The 11,049-nt window shown below is 48.2% G+C and overlaps 1 non-coding gene across 1 annotated transcript; it reads left to right on the forward strand.

Moving 5' to 3' along the window:
• Window positions 1-1,501: 1,501 nt before the first annotated feature.
• TRNAG-UCC lies at window positions 1,502-1,575 on the forward strand. Its single transcript has one exon. It is a non-coding gene; the product is annotated as a tRNA-Gly (tRNA).
• The last annotated feature ends 9,474 nt before the right edge of the window (window positions 1,576-11,049 follow it).

Below are 11,049 nucleotides of genomic sequence, written 5' to 3' on the forward strand. Positions count from 1 at the left end.
TGCAGCAGGGACCACTTCAGCTTATCAGTAAGTAAACAGGTACAAATCGGAAGTTAGAAGCGGGGCAGGGTGCGGGGGGAGTCCCAACACCTGGCCGTCATCCAGGTCTGTGATTTAACTTTCAAATGACAAACCAGTGACACGTGGGAATTAAACAGCTGGGGAAGCTCCGACATCACTCCATCAGAGGAGAAGGCAAAAGGCAAACCCGCCAGCGCAAAGAACGCTTACTCTTGCTTGGTACGCCAGGCACACAGGTGAGATCTGCAGATTGAAAAGCCCCAGGTGGCCTCAACATGGGAGGCCGGGGTTCAGAGGACGCTGCTTCCGAGCTGTTCTGCTGGCCAGCCTCAGCTGAGTCAGCAAGGCCTGACCGTCCTTTCGAATAGGTCTCTTATTTGGTCCCTTTAAAAATTGTTTATTATTTCAATGAACTTCTCCCAGGATCAGATAAGAAAAGATTTATTAAGCACATATGACCAACAGAGTAAGATAAAACCTTAAAATACTCATTGTGTTAGGCTGCTAGGGCTGCCATAACCAAATACCATAGACAGGGTGGTTTAAACAATAGACGTTTATTTGCTCACAGTTCCAGAGGCTGGAAAGCCAAGATCAAGGTGCCAACAGGTTTGGTTTCTCTGGGGGCCTCTCCCCTTGGCTTGCAGACGACCGTCTTCTCACTCTGTCCTCACCTGGCCTTTCCTCTGTGCATGCACACAGCGAGTGAGCTCTGGTATCTCTTATTCTTTTTATCAGGACACCAGTCCTGGTGGATGAGGGCTCCACCCTTATGACTTCATTTAACCCTAATTACCCCCCTTTAAAGGCCCTATCTCCAAATAGTCACATTGCATTTGGGTTAGGGCTTCAATATCTGATTTTGGGGTGAGGACATAATTCAGTTCCCAACACTCATTTTTGTGCCTTTCTTTTCTACCCTTAGTTGCATATGCCTTACAGTAGTCAATCAAAGTCATCTACGTTGCCTTGAGGCAAATGAGATTGTTTTAACGAAAATGTAAATAGAATCCAAGATCAAAACTATAATTTTATAAAGCAAAACTTTTGTGTGATGGAAAGGAGAGAGTGAGGGTGTGTGTGTGTGTGTGTGTGTGTGTGTGTGTGTGTGTGTGTGTTTGCTCGTAAAGGGGATTGTTGAGAGCAGAAGACCCTCCTAAGAATAAAAAGTGGGAAATTACTTTCCAGGCTTCCAAGTACCTTTCTCTAGAATTTGCTATGTGACATGATTTGCCAAAATGAGGGAGTATATTATGAAAGAGGAAGGTCTGGGATCCAAAATCAGGGAATCTAACAGGAAAGAGGTGAATGCCTTCTCTGGAGTTGTGCTTGGGGGAGACCTCAGAAGGCATCTGTGCCGCAGGCCCAGAGCACAGCTGATCAAAGTGGGAGCAGTTCCGCAGGGCTGAGTCTAGGGTAAGACTCACACATAGATGCTTGCGTTGGGAAATATTTCATTAAAATACTTTGGCAGGGAAATTCCCTGGTGGTCCAGTGGTTAGGACTCCGCACTTCCACTGCAGGGGGCCCCAGGTTCAATCCCTGGTTGGGGAACTAAGACCCTGCAAGCCACGCGGAGCCGCCAAAAAAAAAAAAAAAGTGTGCTCACGTGCCAGGTTAGGTTGCCTGGGTTCAAATGCTGGCTGGTCAAACAAATCTTAAATTATTAAAAAAAATACTTTGGCAGGAGACAAAAGAGTCCCGCAGCTATACCTGAAAAAGATACTTTGGTTCCAGAATGTGAGAAGAAAACTAGAAAGGCAAACATTAATGTGCCTAATTAAATGTTTACAAAACTTAAAATGACAAACTAATCAACTGCAACCCACTCAGTCTTTAATGACATGCATATGTGCATGTGTGTGTTTATTGTGGGATATGGGTACATTTTTATATATTGTAGGATGGAGCCTCCAAAAATAAGTTTGTGCACAGCCTACAAAGATCTGCAAACAGTGTGGCCTATTAAAGTAACAATCTCCATGTCCCCGGGGTTAATGACAAGTTGGAATTACAACCCGAGGTCTACATCTTCTGGATGTGGGGTTGGTAGCTGCCCCCATCATCTGTGCTTGGCGCACTGAGAACAGCCTGGTGAGCCGGAAGGTTCTGGACTCCATCTTCATCCTATAATCCATCTACTCAACATTGTCTGGCAAACATTCCTGACCAGAGCCCACCCAGGCCCAGATCAGTCCAGCCGGCAAGAGCAGAACAGCTACAACCCCAAGAGAACTTGGAGGAGCTCTGAACCCCAAGAAAGGGGTGTTGTCTCCAACCACTCCTGGGGATGCTGGGCTGAGAAGGGGGCAGTTAATTCAGAACACTTGCCTACAGTTGTCGCCTCCAAGGAAAAGTACAAAGAGGCTTTTTGTTCTATTTGGTGACCCATAGTCCTTAATGTTTCAATAACAAGCGGAGATAGGATGTAGGCATAAAGGTCGATAGAGATAGCCCCCCCAATATTTTGGAAGAATAGAATTATAGTTAGTGAGTCATGGGTAGGACACTCAAAACCTTCACGGTCACCAGAAGAGTCAAACCATCTGACGTAGCGTTTCTTGTCTCCGTTCCAGCCAGCTTTGGGTTTGATTGACTGGAACATGCAATGGCTTGATGGAGGCACTAAACTCTTTGTATAGAAAACGGATTGTGGTATAAACACAGTGCTTCTTCTTAAGAGCCCTGTAGGAAGCTTTGGTTGCTTGTCTGCCAGCCGCTCCCCCGCAATACACACACACACACAAGCATGCACGTCCTCCCCTGGGAGCAATGACACACTGGGACCCAAGGCAGTCAGATCACCGACCAGAATTTATCTAAAATGACACCCCTTTGCCCTTGAAAGCGTTTTGTTGCTGTCATTCAGAATCCTGCCTGAAATAAAACCTCAAGACTTTTGTCTGCAACTTCACAGTTTGGGGCTTTAAGAAGAGAAGACAAGGAATTTCAAAGTATTGTAATTCTGCTTTGGGAAGAAATAGTTCCTGGCCTTTCTCCTCAGATGTCCACATGCCACACGGATTCACCTATTGACTTGTTCGTCCGTTCCACCAGCATTTACTGGATGCCAGCGCTGGGGATGCGAAGGTGAACAAGGCAGAGTCCCCACCTCTGGCTCAAAGTCAGGTAAACAGACACTAGAAAGTGCTGAGCGACCTGAAAGCTGAGGGCAAAGAGGGGGGAGCTGGCTCTTGTGTGAGGAATAGGATTCTTCTAGGTTTGGGGAGAGAAAAGAGCATTAAGCCAGGGAAAGCAGTATGTGCACAGAGGCACTGAGCCGTGGGGAAGGAGGGTGCAGTGCGAGGCCTGAGTGCCCGGGTCTACAGAGGAGAAGTCGGGGAGCGGAGCTGGAGGTGTAAGGAGGGTCCAGATCAGAAAGGCTCCCCCGTGGCATCCAGGCCGTGTCTCATAGGTGGTGGCACAGCAGTGGAAGTCATCGAACAGTAACTAAGGCAGTCGGGGATCTATCCAGATCTACACCTAGATTCTATACATTACCTCTGCTTATGATAGGAGGGCCAGGTCATGGAAATAACTCAGGGGCTGTTATGAGAGCCCAGGCATAATAGGATGAGGGTCTGGTTTGAGGCAATACCAGGAAGGTAGAGAAAACGAATTCAATTCTAGAGATTTCAGAGGTAGACACTACAAGATTTGGGACTGATTAGGGACGCAGGGATGGTGGAAGAAGCTTGAGTCCACAGTAGGACCATGGATGGACACAAGCAGGAGAGCACCAGAGATGCTGAGTGACTCATCCAGCATCCCACAGCTATCACGTTAAACCGTACAAAATTGCCGATACCAACCTATACACAATGTCGATTTCACATGGTTCAACCTAATCATAAAAAGTCAGACCAATCTAACTAGATGACATCCTGGAAAAAGCAAAACTATGGAGACGGTAAGAAGATCAGTGGTTGCAGGGGTGGAACACGGGATTGTTAGGGCAGTGAAACTATTCTGTATAATACTATAATGACTGATACATGTCACTGTACATTTGTCCAAACCCATAGAATGTACAACACCAAGAGTGAATCCTAATGTAAACATGATAATACATCAACGTAGGCTCATCAATTACAACAAATGTGCCATTGTGGTGTGGGATGTCGTGAGGGAAGCTGCACATGTGTGTGGACAGAGGATACAGGGAAACTTCTGTACTTTCTGCCCAATTTTACTGTGAAACTAAAACTGCCCTAAAATTAGTCTATTAATTTTAAAAAAGTAGGACCAAGACTTGAATCTGGCTCTACTAAATCCAAATCTTTTCCTTTCTGCCATGTTGCCTGAGAATGAAGTTTCCAGAGCACTTCCAAACTCAGGAAGCCAATCGGCCAGCTTTTTAAAATAATCACCCAGGACTTTAGCCCTTAAGGGGTGCATCTTGGAAAGAACAATCTATTCAAGGTGAGGAAGTTTGTTGAGAGAAAGAAAAAAAGTGAAAAGTCAAACTCAGCTTGTAGACTTTGCAAAGTCATGAATGTAAATTACAGGTTTACTGGGCCTTCCTCATGCCTGCTCCCGAATGTTCCCCATTGCTTCCCTGAGACCCATGGGGCTACAGTTCCCTCCCAGACCTTGGCTCCAATCTGACCTTCCCTTTCCTAGAGTCATTCTCGCTTCATGAACCCACCATCCCAACCCATCACCTCACACACAACATTCAGGGTGTAAACTTTACAAAGACACAACCAAACCGTAATCATACAAGGAGGAGAGAATGGTACCCACAAAGACAGAACGACAGGAGCCCGAAATAGGGATGGGAGAGAGAGCACTGAGCCAGGGGCAGCACCTGGTTCCTTTCCTCTTTCTCTTCCCCCTCCTGGAAGTAATAACCATGGGCACACTCGGCCTCTGTCCGGCACGTGACTCCCTGTGGTCTCCCACCCATGCTGGGATTCTGTCTCCAAAGCTCCCTCCCCCTGCTCCTCCCACCAGGGGTAGGGTGCCCCCCCACCGGCCCCCCATACAGCAGTTCCACCTGTGGCCTTGTCTCCCATCCCCCATCCCACCCCTTGACCCTACAGACCACGCCCAACGTGGCTGGCTGTGACCCCAGCCTGAGCATCCCCTCTGTGACGTAGATGGCATATGAGGCTGGGTGGCTTTTGTGTCTCTTCTTTCCCTCTGGTAATTGCAGGCCAGGCAAGGCCTGAGCAGGAGCCCTTAAGTGGACTGACAGGCTTAGGACAGCCAGCTGCAACCTCAGTGTCTGCCGGTGGGCAGAAGGCAGAAGGAAGGGAGCCCACAGATGTGGCCGAGTCTCTCAACCTCTGCTTGACAGAGGAATGCTCAGCCTGGACCTGGACCCGTGCCACCGCCACCATCCTGCCTGCCCTGGAGGCCCCGCGTGCATGGGCCGGGGCTTCCGGACGCTCAGCAGGTGCACACAGGTGTGATGGTGGTGCCTAGACCTTGACCTTGACCGAAGGACATAATGACTCAGCTCAGTGAAAGCAGTGGTCCTGGCTGCACACAAGTTTCATGTACTGTTTGCTAGTTTTAGCCTAACATCCCAGAAGGCGGGAAAACATGTCACGTGTTCAGGAGAGGTGTGAGAGGAAACACATGTGGGGGCAGGGGGGCAGGTCAGGTGTAAAGGGGCCGCGCTCTCAGTCTGAGGCCCGGATGTGTCAATGCTCTGTGGGATCTGTGCCAGCCCGTGCCCTCTCTGTTCCTTGGCTTCTTCCTATGATAATTCCTGCCCTTTCTCTCTCCTGAGGGCGGTGAGGAAGAGCCAGTGAGATAACGGGTATGGAAGTGCTTTGAAAAGGGCAATGTGCTACCCAAGGGTGAGGCACTAGCGTTTCCGCAGGAAGTCACCCCGCACAGGGGCGTTGGGAGGGAGGGCTGAATGAGGCGATCGATGTGGAAGCCCCTTGTAAATGATAAACTACGAACTAGATGGAGAATGATTAGCGACGAGGCATGATTATCTATGTGGTTCTGATAACAACACCATTTTGCCACCTGCTGCCCAGACATTTCTGTAACTGCGTGACTTTGCAAAGACGTGAACTTTGCCTGCTGTGGTTTGCCCAGCTGTAAAATGAGATACCTCCGGGGATGGCAAACACAGCTGGCTCTCGCGGACCCACGGGGGCAGGGTCCCAGGCTCCAGAGGGGATGTGCTAAGTGGAAGAGGGTTGGCTCAGAGGACAGACCCAGCATCTGGATTCAGCGCAGGTCCTAGGGAGGCCGATTCGGCTCCAGGCGACGCTTGCTAACGCGGAATTACTTCCTCCGGCCCCTTTTGCCTTTGAACGCGTTGCTTCCTTTCACCCTCGCAGGTGCCCTGCGAGATCGGTTTTCTTATCGTTTCCATTTTACAGATGAAGAAACCGAGGCTTACGTCCGAGATCACACAGCTTTGAATGCGAAGCAAACCGGATTTCCGGGGACATCGCCATGACAGCGAAGCCCACGCTTTCACGATGTCCGGCCCGTTCGTAACGTCGGTTAAGAGCGTGATGGCTGAGGCGTTGCTTTCCACGCAGTGTCACAAGTGGGGCAGTTTTCCATCGTGCAGAGAGTGTAAAACTGGGCCAGACCACCCCTTACGGGACTACTGCAGAAGTGGGAAGGGTAAGGCACATTATAACCCCAGTTGAGAGGGCCAAGAATGCAGAGTCCCAGGTCCTAGACTGGAGCTTCAGATTTAGCGGATCCAGGGAGAAGCGGAGGATGTGCATTTCTGAAACTTCCTCACGGGAACTGACCAGCTCTTGCTGAGAACCATGGCCGCACGGCGATGTCTAGAGCCCGTCCAGGGTTAAACGTGCAGCTCTGGTGATCTTTTTTTTAAGCATCTTTCTATTTTTTAAAAAAATTTATTTATTTATGGCTTTGTTGGGTCTTCGTTTCTGTGCGAGGGCTTTCTCTAGTTGTGGCGAGCGGGGGCCACTCTTCATCGCGGTGCGCAGGCCTCTCACTGTCGCGGCCTCTCTTGTTGCGGAGCACAGGCTCCAGACGCGCAGGCTCAGTAGTTGTGGCTCACGGGCCCAGTTGCTCCGCGGCATGTGGGATCTTCCCAGACCAGGGCTCAAACCCGTGTTCCCTGCATTGGCAGGCAGATTCTCAACCACTGCGCCACCAGGGAAGCCCTGGTGATCATTTTAATTGATGGGTCAGGCTCACCATGATAAAGCTCCCAGTGTCCCTTGAGCTTTAAAGAGGATACCGGCTGGGGCAGTCTCATTGCTTCCTCATCCTTGTCAGACCAGCCTTTGATTCTCATCCTGAAAAAAGGAGGAATGAGGGACAGGAAGAGGTGAGGGAGAGGATGAGTGGGAGAGATTGATGGATGGATTGATTTTTAACTTTTTATTTTATATTGGAGTACAGTTGATTAACAATGCGGTGTTCATTTCTGGAGAGATTATTTTTTTTGAGAAGAAGGCCGAGGAGAGAGAGACAAGCAGCGTGGTGCAACCGTAGCTCCGTCCAGTGTATCACCATCGTACAAGATAAATGAGTTCTTTTCCAGATTATCCTGGGTTGTGTGCTGTCTTGTTCTGAACGATGTGGATTATCACTTGAGCATCTTCACACAGCTTTATAAACACCAGGCCATGGGCACACAGGTCTGGAGAGGTACTACTATTTAGCATACCCATAGGAAAAACAACTAAAATAACCCCCAAAGGCAATAAACTCATCTTCAACTGGCGTTCCACACCAGCCATGGTCCAGCTCTCAACTGCTTGTTCCCACACCAGAGGATAACTCCTGAATCCTGTCTCCCGTGGCAGGGGGCTTCTCCATCTTCAAATGCCTCTCTGCCTTCTCTTCTCCTTGTTTCTCAGAGCCAGCTGTGTCTTACAGCCCCCAAAAGCCTTCCCTGATCTGCCTAGCTATTAGAAATGTCTCCTTCAGGCGTGTTGTCTGCCCCTCTCTTAAGCTCATAGGCAAAGAAGAACACCAGCCAGGACTGGGTCTGGAAACCTAACCTTTCCTTCTCAACTAAGTTTAAGACACTTAAAGGCTGAGACCAATAAGAAACTTCCTCTGCAGGCACCATCCTCCCAACCTAACTGATCATCAGAATTACCTGGGAGTTTGAAAAGCGACTTCTAGGTCCCAGCCCAGACTTGCTGCATCAGAATTTTGGAGGTAGGAGCCCAGGAATCTATTTTTTTAAAAGTTCCCTGGGTGATTCTGCTGACTCGTCATCACAGGGAAGCACTGCCCTCCAGCATCTATCTACTTAGCACGACGTGGAACACTTGGACGGTTCCCAGACTATTTGTTTCTTAGTGATTGATGGATCAATCCAGTAGCAACACACGTTTCCCCAGGCCAGTCACACCTGCCTGGGAGTTGGGATTGTGGTGCCACCAGCCAAGGCTCTGGAAGCCCAGGAGAGTCCTCCCAACCTGTAACCCCAGGCAGAGTGCTAGGTGCACCTGGGGCTGTCCCACACGAGCTCAAGGTTGCCCATCCTCTTGGTGGCGGCAGGATAGTTGTGCCCAGATCATTCTCAGCAGGGCCCAGGTAGCAGCCCCGTGGGGCTTCCACTGCCTCCCCTGCCCCCCGAGCCAGCTGCATGGCTCAGCACCCAGGGCCGCTGTCGGACCAGCACACCACTCATTCTCAGAAGCCATTACAGCAGGGTCTGCTCCAGCATTCCCTGCCTTGCATGCTAAGTCAAGGGTATCTGCTCCATATGGCAATGCATAACTTACAACACAATCTACTTCCTGCTTATATAGCCAATTTCATACAAAGCTTCCATTTGCATATTTATTAATTTACAAAATTAATGCCATTTTCTTAGTCCATTACAGGATGTGTTCCTGGTCCCTGTCTTTGAATTAATTTTAATCTAAGGTGGAAACATTTGTTAAGGGAGTTGGTTCAGGCCAAAGTCATCAAATGCACGGCAATCAAATGCCAGGAGGGTGTGGGGAAGAGAGGGCTAACGTTTACTGAGTGTATAACTATGCTGGGTTCCAAGAAAACTAATGGTGCAGAATGTGAGTCTCCAAAATAGCTCTGTGATGACATATTGTTGCTGTTTTCTAAATAAGGACATTGAGATTCAGCGTAAGTAGCTGGCCCATTGTCACATAGTACGAGGTAGAGACTTAGATGACCACAAAAGTCAAGAAGCAGGGTTTCCATCTGCCCTGATTTCCATTAAAGGACATTCTTCTGCATAACAAACATTTTTTTTCAGAGAGAGTACCCAACACCCCAGGTATTTCAATGCTCACAGATATTCCTGCCATATATCATAACACTTTAGACAGACAGGAGTGCAAGATGCCCCCTGAGAACCTTCCTCCACCTGTTGTTACCAGCACTGGAGCATACCTACCCAAGAAAACAAATGTTTTGGTTAACATTCCCACTTGGTGACAGTGTAAAAGCTTCACCAGGAAGGCAAGTCACTTTCCATTTGAAAAATTCTACCTTTACTCCTCCCTGCCCCTCCAGCCACTAACCTGAAGCTCCTTCCCTTCCACACCTAACTGCTTGAAGATACAGCTCTCCAGTGTCCCTGTTGTCCTCATTTCCCCATTGATTCCTCAGTCTGTGTCAATAGGGTCTTCACCCCATCAAGAACGCTGACGCCATCACCATCTCAACCATCAGTGTCCTTTCCGCCTGCCTCTGGATCAGATCTCTCCATGGAATCTGTTACCTCCAGCCACACCTTCCTTGAAGCTTCCTTACGTCCATTTCCTCACCACAGACTCTCAGCCCTGCTCCCCCCCTCTTAGTGCTACTTCTTACATCTCCCTTTTCAGCTCCTTCTTCTTCACCCTGCAATTCCCTCACGACTCCCAAGTCTGAATCTCTACCCTCCTGCAGTCCATTCTCCACACCACTAGCAGCAACATTTCTGAACCACAGTTCTGATCACGTAACCATCTGGCTTGACATCTTCTCTAATCGCTCCCTTGGATGGATGCAGTCACCTCTAGATCGTGTGGTAGAATTCACAGTCCTTGGAGGCAAAGAATGAGCCTGCTTATTCAGTTACGCACGGCCCCTAGAACATAATACATGATAGATGCTCCAAAAATACTTGTGGAAAGGGTGAATACCAGTCTCACCATGATGTGAAACCCATCCCATTCTAGCTTTATCTCCCACGACGCCTTTAGACCCCAAGAGTCAATCATCTTTAACATCAATACAGCATGTCCTAGATTTTATCACAACTCTCCACCTGTGTTCAGGCCATTCCCACGTGGTGGGATAATCCTCCCATAGCTTTCACTTTGCACACTCCTCCTTCACACTCCAAACTCAGTTCTGACTTTACCTGTTTCCCTGATGCCCTCAGGACTGGTGACAATAAACTAATCCTTCCTCCATGGAACCATCCTTTTGTTTTTTGGTTTTTGTTTTAATTAATTAATTTCTTTCTTTATTTTCAATTTTATTTTATTTATTTCTTTATACAGCAGGTTCTTATTAGTCATCCATTTTATACACATCAGTGTATACATGTCAATCCCAATCTCCCAATTCATCACACCACCACCCCCACCCCCCCACTGCTTTCCCCCCTTGGTGTCCATACATTTTTTTCTCTGCTTCTGTGTCTCAATTTCTGCCCTGCAAACGGGTTCATCTGTACCATTTTCTAGGTTCCACATATATGCATTAATATATGATATTTGTTTTTCTCTTTCTGACTTACTTCACTCTGTATGACAGTCTCTAGATGCATCCACGTCTCTACAAATGACCCAATTTCGTTCCTTTTTATGGCTGAGTAATATTCCATTGTATATATGTACCACATCTTCTTTATCCATTCGTCTGTCGATGGGCATTTAGGTTACTTCCATGACCTGACTATTGTAAATAGTCCTGCAATGAACATTGGGGTGCATGTGTCTTTTTGAATTACGGTTTTCTCTGGGTATATGCCCAGTAGTGGGATTGCTGGATCATATGGTAGTTCTATTTTTAGTTTTCTAAGGAACCTCCATACTGTTCTCCATAGTGGCTGTATCAATTTACATTCCCACCAACAGTGCAAGAGGGTTCCCT

The sequence above is a fragment of the Balaenoptera musculus genome, chromosome 15 (genome assembly GCF_009873245.2).
Source record: "Balaenoptera musculus isolate JJ_BM4_2016_0621 chromosome 15, mBalMus1.pri.v3, whole genome shotgun sequence".
Classification (NCBI taxonomy): domain Eukaryota; kingdom Metazoa; phylum Chordata; class Mammalia; order Artiodactyla; family Balaenopteridae; genus Balaenoptera; species Balaenoptera musculus.